Raw genomic sequence first — 16,419 nt, forward strand, 5'->3', positions numbered from 1 at the left:
ATGTAGGTCTTTGGTTATTCGGGTCTTCTCCCACATAAAATTGGAAGTGTCTTGGCGACGTTTCGACGAAGTCTCATTCGTCATCTTCAGGCTGGTGTTCTCGGCTTCGTGCTTCCAGGAGCAATGTGAGATCGCAGCTGTCTCTTCCTTTTAACTGCTAGTGGGGGTGTGAGCTGATTGGGTGGGAACTTGGCTGTGTTCTGATTGGGTGGAGGTGTGTTCTGATTGGTTAGAGGCTTGGCTGTGCTCTGATTGGATGGGGGGTTGGTTGTGCTCTGATTGGCTGGGTGTGTGTTCTGTTTGGGTGGGGGCTTGGTTGTGCTCAGCTTAGTCTGAGTTGTAGGGGGATTTGAGCTGGTGAGCTGCGTTGTTGTTGTTTGGCTTCGTGTTTGTGGCCGTGCGAGCTCTTCATGGTGGGTGTCAGTCTGCTTCATGTATGGATTGGAGGGGTTTAAAGTGGCTAATGATGCAGCTGCGGTCTGGCTTCTGGTCCTTGGTCGTGGCTCATTATCAGTGTGGGTTTGAGTCTGCTTTCTGCGTGGATGTGTGGTGGTGACATCCTGTGTGGCTCTCGTGAGTGTGGGTCTGGTGTCATTCGTTGTGTTAGGGACTCGTTTGTCAATAAGGGCGGGTTTCCAAATGGCTGGTAGGCGGGAGGTATCATCTCGTTTGTTCATGCTGTGTGGGCGTTTTTCTATCTCGATGGCTTCTCTGATTATTCTGTTGTTAAAGTGTTCAGTTTTGGCGATAGTTCTGGTCTTTTTAAAGTCAATATCATGTCCTGTGGCTTTAAGGTGTTGGACCAGGGAAGAAGTTGGTTCCTCTTTTCTGACTGAGTTCTTGTGTTCTTCTATGCGTGCACTTATTCGTCTGTTGGTTTGTCCGATGTATGTGGTGGGGCAGGCGGTGCATGGGATTTCATATACTCCTTGATTTTCTAACTCAATTTTGTCTTTGGGGTTCCTTAGGATGGTGGATATTTTTCGGTTTGTGCAGAATGCTGTCTTGATGTTATGTTTGTGGAGGATTTTGCTTATTCTGTCTGTGGTGCCTTTTATGTATGGGAGGAGGGCTTTGCCGTTTTCTTGTTCTCTGTCTTGGATTTTAGTGGGGGTTTCTTTTTGGATTAGGTTGGTGATCTTATTTCTTTGAAATCCATTGGATGTTAGTACGTTAGTGAGAGTGTGTAGTTCGGTTTTTAGGTGTTGTTCGTCAGCTAAGCGTTTTGTTCTGGAAATGAGTGTCTTGGCTACAGAGTTGATCTGGGCAGGGTGGTGGTGTGAGAGTGCGTGCAGATAGCGGTTTGTGTGTGTTTTCTTCTGGTAGATAGTGTGTCCTAGGGAGCCATTGGATTTTCTGTAGACTAAGACATCCAGGAAGGGAAGTTGGTTGTTCGCTTCTGTTTCCATGGTGAACTGTATTTTGGGGTGTAGGCTGTTGAGGTGTGTGAGGAAGTTGTCCAACAACAACAACGCAGCTCACCAGCTCAAATCCCCCTACAACTCAGACTAAGCTGAGCACAACCAAGCCCCCACCCAAACAGAACACACACCCAGCCAATCAGAGCACAACCAACCCCCCATCCAATCAGAGCACAGCCAAGCCTCTAACCAATCAGAACACACCTCCACCCAATCAGCTCATACCCCCACTAGCAGTTAAAAGGAAGAGACAGCTGCGATCTCACATTGCTCCTGGAAGCACGAAGCCGAGAACACCAGCCTGAAGATGACGAATGAGACTTCGTCGAAACGTCGCCAAGACACTTCCAATTTTACGTGGGAGAAGACCCGAATAACCAAAGACATATATATATATATATATATATATATATATATATATATATATTATATATATATATATATATATATATATATACATATACCATCGGCCATCTAGAGCCCCACTGAATTGAGACAAGATATACATTTAATCAGTGGTGGGATTCAAATAATTTAACAACCGGTTCTCTGCTCTAACGATTGACTGGGTGGGCGTGGCCATGGTGGGTGTGGCCAGGGGGTGTGGCAGGCAGCACTTGGCCTCCTGCACCCCCATGGGAGCAAAAATGGGCCGGGGGAGGCCACGCCACCCCCCTGCACCCCTTTTGGGCCTAGTAGGCCTCCCTACACTCCCCTGGGAGCAAAAATTGGGACTCCTGGAAGGGGCAGGGCAGGAAGGGGCGGGGCCAGCCATCAATTTAACTAGCGGTTCACCTGAACCATCCCGAACAGGCTGAATCCCACCACTGCATTTAATGACCAGACAAATTGTTCCAGTGAAAGAACTTAAGTATTTTCCAAATCTCTTAATTTCATTGAGTTCTGAGGGTGGGGGGGGGAGCCCAGCTTGATAGATTTTAATTGGAGAGATCCAAGCATTTTAAAATATAGTTTATTCCAAATGTCTGGTTGCATCTAGCACCATGATAAGATGAATTAAATATGAAAGTATCAGGCTTTCTGCTGATTGATAAAAAAATACGAGCATTCTTATGAAGAATTGATTCAAGATCAACTCTGTAGATTTGTATACCTCTGCCCTGTTGTCTACCGTCAACTGGCATTTAGGACTGATTATTTCATGCCCATTGGGAGTAGACAAAGCAAGGTTTAGTTGGGAGTGACTATTTGTAGATACCCTAAAAAAAAAACCTTAATGTATTATTCCTTGAAAAATACCACTGTGCAATTTCTCAGCAACCCCCTCTTAAGAGTGAGAAGAAAAGAAAAGGTTTCTTTGCTTTTGTGGGCACAATCTTATGCTGACCTCCTTGGCATGGCTCATAATAAATGCCATGGAAGGCTTCTATTGATTTGTGCATGGCAGCCGGTTTTGCATGCTCCCTGGAAAATTAATAGAGAAGACAAACATTGTGATGCCCCTGGAACCTTTGAATTGTTTATTTTATCATCTTGCTCATAACAAGCTGTGCCGTCCTCCTCCAGAGTCCGCAGAGTCACAGGAAACAGAATTTCAGAGAAAAAAAAATCGCATATCTCTTGCTCTTTGGCAGGTCTGTTCTGCCAGATCTCTGTAAAATGTTAAAATGGGCTTGTTTTTGTTTTGTGTGATTTTTTTTTTTTAAAGAATAATCACCTGTATAAATCTGCTTTTTGTCTGTTGGATGTCTCTCTAACTGTCCCCTTGTTTCTTTCCATCTAGTTCTCATTAGATGGGAAACCAAACTCATTCAGAGAGAGAGAGAGAGAGAAGCAAGAGATAAATTAATATGACTAACAAATTCTCTTCGGTGCCGGTTTCTTTGCCTCTTTTTACAAGCAGGATTGTATGCATGAGATCCAAGGCAGTTCAAATGTAGCTTACTGCAGCCTTTTCTCTTCCCTACTAGTAGGAATCCAACCTGAATAATTTCTTGCAAGTGTATGGTTGGAGAATATGAAAAAAATAATAATAATAAAGAGCAGGGGGTGGTATTACTTTCCCGATGTTGTGACCCAGGCCCAAGTAAGTAGTAGGAAAATCAGTCAGTGAAAAAACAAACAAACTTTATTCGAACAGCTGAGAATTACTTCATTCCCAGCGTCGTTCAACTAAATTAAAGCAAATTCCTCCCAACACAAATTCCTCAGTCCTATCGCAAACCTTGGTCCAATTAGGCAAACTGCAAAAGGCCTTTCTTGGAAAATGTTCAGAAGTCACAGATACAAAAATAAATACAAGACGTAGACGAAGAAGAAGGCAAAGCTACCAACATTGTTTTCCGGCAAAGCCCAAACACCATTGCTGGTCTGTTTTAAGCCTTATGGGAGGGGCCAATCATCTCTTGGCCCTACTCCCGAGTTGTCCTCTTTGCTTGAGCTGCTCTTGCCTTCTGGCAGCTCTTCTCATGCGTGCACTAGGAACAGGCTCCTCCTGTTCCTCTGCCTCACTCCTATCAATCTCTGGAGGCTCTGGAGTCTGCACCTCACTCCCCGATGGCCCTGGCCCCATCTCTGTCTCTGACGCAGAGCCAAGAGTAATGTTCTTTTAATTTAAGGCGTAGGACGTCCCAGGCAACAGTGTGTACTGGGGTAGGGGTAAACAAAGCCCAAGCGGTCGCAAAAATCTCTGGGCCACAAGAATTCAGGAAATGTGCCCTCTTTTTACCTCCGGACAGGTCGGTGAAATCGTTTACTTCTAAGAAGCATTCGAACCGTTCCATATAAGCTTCTCAAACCTCAGTGGATGAGTCAAAAGGGGCAAACATCGGCGGCGCCATTCGAATTCTTCCTCTCCCTCGTCGCCAGTGTTAAATAGCGCGTGCAGGCATAAATTGGACGAAGGTTGCGTTTTAACTGAACACTTTATTCAACTACAACAGACATTGGAACTGCGAACTGAACTGAGGGAAAACAGACAGCCTCATCGAAAAACACTTCACTTGTCAGAGCGTAACCAATCAGGAACCCCGGATACTCCCGCTTAAAGGAGGCCATGCCTCTAAACCAATCCCAGAGTGGCGTCCCCGGTTGCTGGGGCCTCCGAACACAACACCCAGCCTCCAGGACTGGCCTATGTTCTTCCTCAGCCTCATCACTGTCTGACTCTGCTGCCAGCTCCGCAGGATGCTGGCGGACCACAACACCCGACCAGTTTGCAAATGTGAGTGTGACGCATGTGCCCGGCCTTCTGTGCATGTGTTTTGCTGGTTCATCTATCTTTTGCGCATGCACCTGGCCTTAAAAACATGCCTAAATTGGATGGCATAGAGCTGGGGCGATTGGGCGAGCCCACCTGCGATTTCCGCTACTGGTTCGGGTGAACCTTTCCGAACCAGCTGAATACCGGAATCCTAATTTTGGGTAAAATGAGGACCCAAATTGTTGGGGGCAATATGCTGACTCTGTAAACCGCTTAGAGAGGGCTATAAAAGCACTGTGAAGCAGTATATAAATGCTATTGCTATTATAAAACCAACTCCCTGCACCCCATTTTCTCTGTAGCCTACCCTTGAGAACAAAGCTTTTGTTCTTGAGAATAAAATTTCTTTTTTGCCTCACTTTGGTAAATGTTGATATACTGAAGAGAAATGTTTCCTTGATATAACTTGCTCTGAAGGACAAATTCAACTGGCTAATTGAAGGCTCTTATTAGAAATATCCACATACCAAGTTTTCCTGGTGTGTCATTATATAGAAAACCGAAGTTATATGACCAGAAGCTAAACTGAAAGAGGGTCAGCTTCATTTTGGACTTAAAATAGCACAATGATTTCTGTTATGTTTCCAGCATGTGTAATTAGTCTTCTCTCCAAACCTCTCCAATTAATTAATTGCCTGCTTCTGTTGAAGAGATTCAAAGGGCTACTATTTTTTTTCCCTGAGGTTCAAGCCCTTCTTGTTATATTGAAGACCTTACACCACAAAAGTAGATGTTACCATTTTTTTTCTTCTTTTACCATTAATAGAACTGCTTATTGATTTTGTCCATGGAGTAGCTGGTTAATTTGGCTAATAAGGCAGTTGAATGCCTGCAGGATCCTCTCCTTCATCCCTTCATTTGGATATTTTTTTAAAAAAGCTTCCAAAGACTGTCACTAACAAGACATATAAATGCTATATGTTCCTAGCTGGTTTTATACTTTTTCTTACCAACATAGAAAACTTCACAAAGAGAATATGGAAAGTATATTCATGACAAACCCATTGCTGCCACATTAATAGAAAGATAAATGTGGAATTGAATTCCTACATCAAGTCCAACTAGGTTAGGGGTGTCATCCTGGTCTACCCAACGTGAAGAAGAAAGATCGGGCCAACCTGGCTTCACCCCGGTCTACCCAATGTGAAGAGGAAACATGCCAACAGTTTGGGGAGTCGCTTCAAACTAGCCATGCCCATCCAGTTGGCCACACCCAGTGATGGGATTCAGCCAGTTCGCACCACTTTGGGAGAACTGGTTGTTAACTTTCTGAGCAGTTTGGTGAACTGGTTGTTGGAAGAAATCATTAGGGAAGAGAACCGCTTATTAAATTATTTGAATCCCACCACTGGCCACACCCACCCAGTTGGTCACACCCAGCCAGCCCCCCAAACCAAAGCCCTGATGCGGCCATCAATGAAATTGACTTTGACACCCCTGAATTAGGTGAGTATTATCTCTTGAACAAGCGGGTCTCAATGCCTATGGAGATTCTCAGTCATCCAGGTCATGGTTGTCCCAAAGATGCTTTTTGAAGAGGCAACTGGACTTTCTGGTTTTTTTTTTTTTGTTGTTGTTTTTTTGAAGACATTTCGCTTCTTATCCAAGAAGTTTCTTCAACCTCAGAGCTGAGGTTTCTTAGTGAGGAGCTGATCCACTTTTGAGAGTGATAACCATAATTGATAGACTCCCCCAGGGGTGGGTTCTATTTACCTTTACTACTGGTTTGCAACGGGACCGCACGCGTGCACTTGCGCTTCTACACATGTGCAGATCACTCATGATGATGTCGTGGCAGGTGGGCGGAGCCTCCCACCGGTTTTACTACCAGTTCTATAGAACTGGACTGAACCGGGAGCAACCCACCACTGGACTCCCCCCTCAAATTCATTGACACAAGCAGCGTTTGCTGTCACCACCATATCCTTCGGTATTGATTTCAAAAATCTGGATGAAGTCACACCATTTGATCGAGATTGGAGTCTTCCGAACAGATTATAATAATTTAATTGATAATCTGTTTGGCTTGTGTCTCAAAATTTGATTGAAATGCTATATTCCATTAGAAAGGACAAGAGGCACATATAGACTAGGCTTAATCTTGTTTTTTTAAAAAAATATGGACTGGTTGCATGGGGTTAAGGTAAGATAGACAAACATTCTGGGACTTGGAAATTATCTTCCTGCTGACCAGTTTCACAATTTGCCAGTAAAACAATGCCTTGGATGAAGAGAGAGAGATGCTAGAATAAGTGATCAAAAGTAGGCTGAAAGGGGAAGGGGGCAGACCTGGAAGAACTGAATTATATCACATTCTGGATTTGGCCATACTTAAGCTATTTCCCCAGTACTGACACAAAGGTGACACAAGCTGAACAGAAAAACAGCAACATGGAGCTCCCATGTAACACCTCTCCTGCGCGAGCTGCACTGGCTCCCAGTGGTCTTCTGAGTACGCTTCAAGGTTTTGGTTACTACCTTTAAAGCGCTCCATGGCTTAGGACCTGGTTATCTACGGGACCGCCTGCTACCACCAATAGCCTCCCACCGGCCAGTACGCTCCCATAGAGAGGGGCTCCTCCGGGTGCCGTCGGCCAAACAATGTTGGCTGGCGGCCCCCAGGGGGAGAGCCTTCTCTGTGGGGGCACCTACGATCTGGAACGAGCTCCCCCCGGAGATACGGAGGATCCCGGATCTTCGCACCTTCCGTCGCGCGCTTAAAATGTTTTTATTTCATCAAGCCGGCCTGGCCTAAATCATCTCCTCTTTTAAATTTAAATTTTAAACATAAATTTTTAATCTGTTTAATTATGGGGTATTTTAAAATTCAGCCTAAATTCTTTAATTTGTTTTAATTTATTTTAGATTTTGTATTTCCTGTGTTTTATCTTCTGGCTGTTCACCGCCCTGAGTCCTTCGGGAGAAGGGTGGTATAGAAATTTAATAAAATAAATAAAATAAATAAATAAAAAGAAATGGCCAAAATGTTAAATTTTATGAGATCGGGGGGGGGGGGGGATGAGTCTTATTTTGGCTTAATATTATATGAGGTGGCTATTTTACTATTTTAGTCACTTAGGGTTTGGAAAGTCTTGAAAAAAGACTACCAAACATATTTGGGGAAAAAAAGTGCATTATTGAAAACAAAGAAAGATACTATGGACTTCATTGAAACCTATTTGATATTTCTTAAGTCTAGCATCAGCTTTAATTTATTTGAGTAGATTTGTTCTTGCAAAGAAAATACTACATTTTGATCATGTTTTGCTTAGGTCTGAAGGACAACCCTATGCATATTAAATCCTGGCAGCTGCTAGGTAAAAAAAAAAAATCAGTCTTTCTCAATACTTTAATTAATCTCAGCTCATTAACATCTCAGACTATCCTTTGAAAGAGGAAAGTCAAAGGAGAGTTCTAATAATTAGCCAAGGATGGTTCCCTCCCTCTCCTCGCCTTTTTTAAAAATTCAAATTAATTTGTAAGAAAGTGAAACACTAAATATTTTCTCTCTTGAACAAAGTTCTTTGGTCTATAATAATGATGATAATATCTATGGATATCAGGACATAAAATAAATACTTACAAAGCATACCAATATAGAACGAACGGTGCCATAATGTTAACCAATCTCTTCTTCATCCCTAGAACAATAACAACACAATAACAAAAATTGCTGGCATTAACTTGAGCAGTAGTGGGTTTCACTTACCTTTGCTACTGGTTTGGAACTCCTTCGTGCGCACACAGCCCTTCTGCACATGTGCAGAATCTTCTGCACATGCATAGAGCATCCATGATGACGTCCGGGCGGGTGGGTGGAGTCTCCCGCCATCGCCGCTACCAGTTTGCCTGAACCGGCGTGAACCAATAGAAACCCACCACTGAACTTGACCATATTGTTATGTTGTCCTACAAGTATTTATCTCAGAGAATAATAAGCCTAGGAATTATTAACATGTAGTCCTAAAGGTACTTTTTCAAACAGCAACTGGACTGTGTTTTTCCTTGAAGCTGTTTCACTTCTCAGATGAGTTCAGTTCACTTCTAAACTGAAGAAGCTTCCTGGGTAGAAAGCAAAATGTCATCAAGGAAAACCAAAGTCCAGTTGGCTTTTGAAAAAGCACCTTCGGGACAGTCATGACCTGGATGACTGAGAATCTTCATAGATATATCGGCATGTAGACGAGAATGGATGTACAATTCCACTACATCACACATGCTTCCCTACCCTAAACTTTATTTTGTTTAATACTTGGCATCTCTAGTTCAACATAGTGAGAAAGACTACTCGACAGTAGTATGTCAGATGGGTTTTTAGAAATTCAGATCCTGGCACAGAATTTCAGTTCTAGCCTACCCTTTCCAGCTCCAAAGGAATGATAATGTCCACAGTATGAGTCTGTAGAGATTCTCAGTCATCCAGGCCATGGTTGTCCCAAAGGTGCTTTTTCAGGAGGCAACAATGAAACATCTTCAAGGAAAAACCAAGTTCAGTTGCCTCCTGAAAAAGCACCGTTGGGTCTATGGTATGAAGACAGAGGAAGTAGATTATCCCAGGAATGTGAAGTTGCCTTGTTCATACAAATGTTAATAATTCTCTAGATGGATCTTTGGAAACGATACCTTGTTCTCTTTCATCCAGAGGACCCTGTACTCTTGCTGATGACTATTTTTCATCCAATCCCTTCCAAAATAATAGGGTGCCTCAGAGCTCAATTCACTGATTGCACTGGCTTTGCTCTCTTCTTTGTCAAGATTGTCTTAAATCTGACTGTTCAGAAAATATTCGACTGTGCAGAGATGGACAGATTGACTTTAAGAATAAAAGGCAAAGAAGATACAGAATATTACTTGCTATGGAATATATTTTATGAACGGTTAGAGATAAGAGATAGAAATTAGATGAAGAAAGATTATTGCTATGTATGAATTAAATATAAAGATGGTTTATAATTATAAATATGCCAATAGAATTAACAGAATTACAAATAAGCTAATATAAAGAGAAATTTAGCCAAAACTATTCTGTTACGTTATTACTATTGTTATTACCAGTATATGGGTTAATATTTCTTTTTGTTCTCACTTTGTTTTTCTTTAGTAAATGATATACCCTGACAATACACTGTATTCAAAATGTTTATGAATTTTTTAAAAAAATGAAAAAAAAAACCTGATTTTTCTTGTTTTTTTTTTTTTTTTATTTATTTATATGCCGCCCTTCTCCGGAGACTCAGGGCGGCTTACAGTGCGTTAAGCAATCGCCTTCATACTTTTGTATATTTATACAAAGTCAGCTTATTGCCTCACAAACTGGGTCCTCAATTTACCTACCTTAGAAAGGATGGAAGGCTGAGTCAACCTTGAGCCTGGCGAGATTCGAACTTACTAATTGCAGACAGCTGGAGTTAAATTACAATGCATTAGTCTGCTGAGCTATCCAGGCTCCTTCACTTACCTTTTGGTGAATCAGCAAGATGGAACAGGATTGAGCAGGATACCTTCAGCAGTGAGTTTGCTATTGACTCCATATTGACTCTCACTTGCTGCTGAGCTCCATCACAATTGCTGATCAGAAGATCCTACCGGCATGACTAAGAAACAAAATCATATTTCTGGGCAGGCCGTCCTTTTCTTTGTTATTGTCTCTCGTGTCTGCTATTCTGCTGTTGAAAGAGCTAGGTGGCCAGAAGGTGATCCACTACCATTACAACCAACTTTGTAGATATCCTCCATCAGTGGTGGGATTCAGCCGCTTCTGTCCGGTTCGGGCGAACCGATAATGGCGACTGCAAGAGGTTCCACCCACCCGCCTGGACTTTGCACAAGCAAAGAGCATGCACAGATGGCCCTGCACTCACATTTGTGAACCGGTAGGGAAGGTAAGTGAATCCCATCTCTGCCCTCTATCTAATGCCAGCCCTGTTTGTGATCAATTCACCAAACTCCTGGGGAGAAGAATATTGTGATATGGAAACAGCTTCTTTTGCTTTACAAACATACAACACTTCTTGGAAGGACTTTATGCATCCTTCGCACCACCCTCTAAAATTAAAGGTCCCAAATTTATTTCTTTTGCTGGAAAATTAACAGAATTCTAGCCAGGTCAACCTGTTATAATAGCCCAGACAGAACCTCATTTAGTCCCCATAGCAATTCTAATATTTATTTATTTATTTATTTATTTATTTATTTATTTATTTATTTATTTAATGTATTTATATGCCGCCCTTCTCCAGAAGGACTCAGGGCGGCGAACACAAGTTAAAAACATGTACAACAAAATCCCATTTTAAACCAAATTAACTAATAAATAATAAAACCCAGAATCAGAGTCAGCCTATTTGCTTGAACAGCCAAGTCTTCAGGTCCCGACGGAAGGAGCGGAGATCAGGAGCCGTCCGGAGCTCGGTAGGCAATTCATTCCAGAGGGTGGGAGCGCCCACAGAGAATGCCCTACCTCTGGGCACCGCCAGATGACATTGGCTTGCCGTCGGAACCCTGAGGAGAGCAGCCCTATGTGAGCGAACAGGACGGTGGGAGGCAGGCAGGAGAAGATCCTGCAAATATCCCGGACCTAAGTCATGTAGGGCCTTATAGGTGAGAACCAGCACCTTGAAGCAGACCCGGAGAACCACTGGTAACCAGTGCAGCTCACGCAGGAGAGGTGTTATATAATATAATATATCTTTAATGTGGGCATAATCAGGTCTTTTGTTACCAAGGCCATTTCTAGAAATTAGAAGTCTCCATTAAAAACTAGTGTGACTGTTAATGCCACCAGCAGTAAGAACTATTGACATCCTAATAAAGGTTTAATGTGAGACTGTGCTGGAAAATTATAGTAATGCGGTACAAATGTCACCTTTGGGTGGTTTCAATGTGCATTTATCACAGAAAAATCTATTTTCTGCCTGTTGCTTATGTGGATTTTTTCATCACCAGGTATATCTTGAAAAATCATCTCCCAGGACTAAAAAGTGTTGAAATGGCACAAGAGACATAAGACTGTAAGAAAACACAGAAACTAGTGGTTCCAAAGTACAAGGAATTGAAATAATAAAACAGTGTTACATCTTAACTCTATAACAGTGGTGAATATTAGGTCTGGGTGTGAAACAGAGGTGGGTTTCAGCAGGTTCTGACCAGTTTTGGAGAACCGGTAGCGGAAATTTTGAGTAGTTCAGAGAACTGCTAGTAAAACTGGCCCCACCCCCATTTATTCTCTGCCTCCCAAGTCCCAGCTGATCAGGAGGAAATGAGGATTTTGCAGTAACCTTCCCCTGGAGTGGGGTGGGAATGGAGATTTTACAGTATCCTTCCCCTGCCACGCCCACCAAGCCATGCCACGCCCACCAAGCCACACCCACAGAACCGGTAGTAAAAAAAATTGAAACTCACCACTGGTGTGAAATTTTTGAAACAGTGCCTAATGAACATCCTAATCGAGTACTCACCAACATCACGAACCCTTCAAGCTTTGTTGCAAAGCTTTTTCTCGTACTTTTCTGGGTATGACTTTGCAGAAGATAGATCTGATGCGATTGTTGCTGGAATCTTGAAGCTGACATACAGGAGCTTCACAAAGAAGCTTCTATATGGAAGAGGCTGCCACAAAGAAGAGGGAGTCAAGCTATTCTCCAAAGCACTTGAGGGCAGGACAAGAAGCCATGGATGGAAACTAATCAAGGAGAGCACCAACCTAGAACTAAGGAGAAATTTCCTGACAGTTAGAACAATTAATCAGTGGAACTGCAGCAGTTGTGGGTGTTCCACCAATGGAGGTTTATAAGAAGACATTGGACAGCCTCTTGTCTGGAGTGGTATAGGGTTTCTTGCTTGTGCAGGGGTTGGACTAGAAGACCTCCAAGGTCCCTTTCAACTCTGTGATACTTTTACTCTGCTTCATATTGATCATTGCAAAACATACATTTGTATTTTATACAGCCTGATGAGCTATACAAATGGATGATCGCCATGTCAATTGCCAGCCTTTAATCAGAGGATAAAAAGAGAGAACATGGTGAAAGGAAGAAGGGTCATAATAGAACATACAACATGATATGTTTGTTGATGTTAGTTGCGAAGTCGTGTCCGACCCATCGCGACCCCATGGACAACATTCCTCCAGGCCTTCTTGTCCTCTACCATCTTCTGGAGTCCATTTAAGCTCATGCCTATTGCTTCAGTGATTCCATCCAGCCACCTCATTCTCTGTTGTCCCCTTCTTCTTTTGCCTTCAATCGTTCCAGCATTAGGCTCTTCTCCAGGGAGTCCTTCCTTCTCATTAGGTGGCCAAAGTATTTGAGTTTCATCTTCAGGATCTGGCCTTCTAAAGAGCAGTCAGGGTTGATCTCCTGTAGGACTGACCGGTTGGATTGCCTTGCAGCCCAAGGGACTCGCCGGAGTCTTCTCCAGCACCAGAGTTCAAAGACCTCACTTCTTATGGTCCAACTTTCACAGCCATACATTGCAACTGGGAAAACCATAGCCTTGACTATATGCACTTTTGTCGGCAGAGTGATGTCTCTGCTTTTTAGTATGCTGTCTAGATGCTATGAACATGATATGAGATGTACATTAAAAAAAGAAAAAAACCAAATCACCATTCATGAAGATTTTCCATACTGTATATGTGGAAGGGGAGAGAGAGACAACAATGAGTTTGCTTCTTTCTACAGTTATAGTTGTATATAGTAAATAGAGCAACTATATGTGTCTGCAGATCTTCATGATTGAGATTTTAGCAACAGATTTTTTTTTTTTAAAAAAAGAAATATCCCAGTATTTTTCATAGTAAAGCTGCCTCTTGTGATGGTGGCAGCAGTGGTAGTTGCTGTTTTTATTCTTAACTATTTATTGAAACTTCACATTTTCTGCATTTTGTATATTATTAAGTTAGGCAACTCTTGCAGTACTACATTACCCAGTGACTAAAGAATTCAGCGTGCTCTATAAGCCTCCTCCTTCTCCTCCCCCTCCCCCTCCCCCTCCTCCTCCTCCTCCTCCTCCTCCTCCTCCTCCTCCTCCTCCTCTTTCTTCATGGTAAGCAGCATTCTGGACTTCAAGCAGTTACCTGAAATAAAATTAGAAGCATTCACTGTGTGAATGATTGGCAAAAACAACTGTGGCATCTGGACAGCTATTGTTACCCTGTTTATAGGCAAGGACTAACTATATAGGCCTTATAAATTAGACTATTTAAATGGAGAACATTGTTTTTGCTCATATTGGGTTCAAAAATATATTTGGCTAAAACAAGCAGTAACCTATTTTGTTTTTTGCCTTATTAATAGGGTTGCCAGGTGTCCACTATTTGAGCGGACAGTCCACTTTTTTCACATTATGTTCACTATTTTTTTTTCACAAAATAGTGGACATTTTTTTTATTCAAAAGCTTTATGATGAAATGGTACATAAGTTTTGCGAGTCAGAATTCCATGAAGTTTTGCGCCATGTTCCAACACGTTGGTTAAGTTTGTTTAAAGAGGTCGAAAGACTTTCTTTTTTGTAAGAAAATATATCATTTAATTGTAATTTTTTTTATTTTTTTACTATTTAACCCCCCCCCCCCACTTGTCTGCTATTTTTTGGAAGCAGACCTGGCAACCCTACTTATGAAAGACAGTGAAAGCCCTCATTATGCAAAGGAAGGGAGGGATTAAGGGAGGGAGAGAATAAGGAAAGAAGGAAGGAGTATGCATGTGAGACAAAGTGAATGGGAAGGGGAGGGAAGACAGGAGACAGTGAGATACATATTTATATACAGTGGAGTCCATTATAAACAAATTTGCCAGTTTAACATTAAAAAACCTGAAATTTTCATGTAGAGGCACATTTGGCTCTTTCTAACTCAACAAAGCACCTGGAATTTCTGGAACTTTGCAGACATCTAATTTTCAGTTGGAGCAACAAAGTATCTTAGGGAAGAATGAAATAAAGCATCAAATCATCTCTTTTATTATGTATATCTTTCTCTCCTATACCACAGCTACTGGTCGGTGATCATTTGAAGCTCATCTGGTTAGAGAGTTCGGCTCAGGATTTTGAGGCTGTCACAGTCCCTGGAAGGGATCCAGAAAGTTAAAAAGAGCACTTATTTACTTCCATCATTATTAAACTAATTTTATTAACTAAATTAACTGAACTAATTCAACTAATTTTATTCGTTCAATCATAAAACAACCCTTCCTTCTATACAAATCATACAACACAAAAGGATGCCACTCTTGGTACAAAGCAAGCAAACAAACTCAATTGCCCCAAGATTAACAGTAAGTATGCTTTGAGCAGGGGTGTCAAACTCAATTTCATTGAGGGCTGCATCAGGGTTGTGTTTGACCTCAGGGGCCAGGTGGGCATGGCCAGGATGGGCGTGGCTAGCCTGACATCACTTGTGTCGGGGGCAGCTGTGGTGGTCCAGGCACGGCTGGAGGGGATCCATTGTCTCCAGCAGAGGAAGGCAAGACCAGGGAGAGTTCTGTTTTTGAGCTCCATTTTCGACTGTGATGGCCTCCTGCAGCCCTCTGCCAGTGAAAACAGAGCTCCCAAGCTCCGTTTTCATTGACAGAGGCACTGCTAGAGTGGGGCAGTCCTTTGCTGTTTCCAGGGCTCCTTTGCTGGCAGAGGCACAGGGGGCCTGTCCTTTGCTGTTTCTAGAGTGGTCCCGACCAGATCCAGTGGGAGGATTCTGCCGGTTCTGTCTGGATCGCGCAAACTGGTAGCGGCAACTGTGGGAGACTCCGCCCACCCGCCTGGATGTAATGCATGCTCACATTTGCGAACTGGTAGGGAAGGTATGTGAATCCCACTTCTGGCCAGATCTAAGCAACCCCCAGGGCCGGATCCAGCCCCTGGCCCTTGAGTGTGACACCCCTGTCTTAGAGCATTGAGTCATAAAGTTGACCTGTTCAATGGAATGTCCCAAATCTGGTCAAAATATACATAACAAATACAGAAAAAAGTGTTATGATATAATCTGTTGTGAATACTGAAACTATGTAGCATTTTACGAAGAGCATTTTTCCATTTGTTCAGGTGACTGGTAAAGAGATTAGGAAATCTACGAACATGCTGCTCCATAACGTGATATCCATCAACTTGATGCTTTACCATCTGGACACAGCATGTTGCAAATCACTAAATCAGCCACCAACACCTTCTTCTTCTTCTTCTTTTTTTTCTTTCCAAAAGTGGCAAACATACTCAATTAGACAGAAGCCAGCTTGGATTTAATCACCTAAATTGAATGCCAGGAAGAGATACTGTTCTTTAAAATGCCGAAGCCAGGGGCTACTTTCACATTCCATATATACTTTGGAGTTTTGGACTTCAAACTTGAAGCAGAGCATAGGCACGGCCAGATAATTTGAAAAAAAAAAACCTGATTTTCGGTCTTTTGTTCTGATCTAGATGTTTGTGCATGTGTACATCTGTGTATTCTAAACCAAATGTGAAACCTCTTTAAACTGACCTATAATAATCCCAGTTGAAGTGAATTTGAACCTTCCAGAGGCTGAATTTGTGGTTCTTGGGCAAAGAGTTTGAAGAGGGAAAACTGTGACTCTTAAGAAATTTCACCACCTTTTTACTGGTTACTAATCATGGATTCAGGGGGGTGCAATGGCTCAGCGTTTAAAGATGTTAAGCTTGTCAGCTAGAAAGCTGACAGCCCAGGTTTGAGACCCCAGCGTTGCACAATGGGGTGAGCTCCTGTCCCCTTGCCCCAGCTCCTAGCAGTTTTAAAGCATGCAAATGCAAGTAGATTAATAGGTA

The sequence above is a fragment of the Pituophis catenifer genome, unplaced genomic scaffold (assembly GCF_029215685.1).
Source record: "Pituophis catenifer annectens isolate HBS135680 unplaced genomic scaffold, rPitCat1.0.hap2 SCAF_4, whole genome shotgun sequence".
Classification (NCBI taxonomy): domain Eukaryota; kingdom Metazoa; phylum Chordata; class Lepidosauria; order Squamata; family Colubridae; genus Pituophis; species Pituophis catenifer.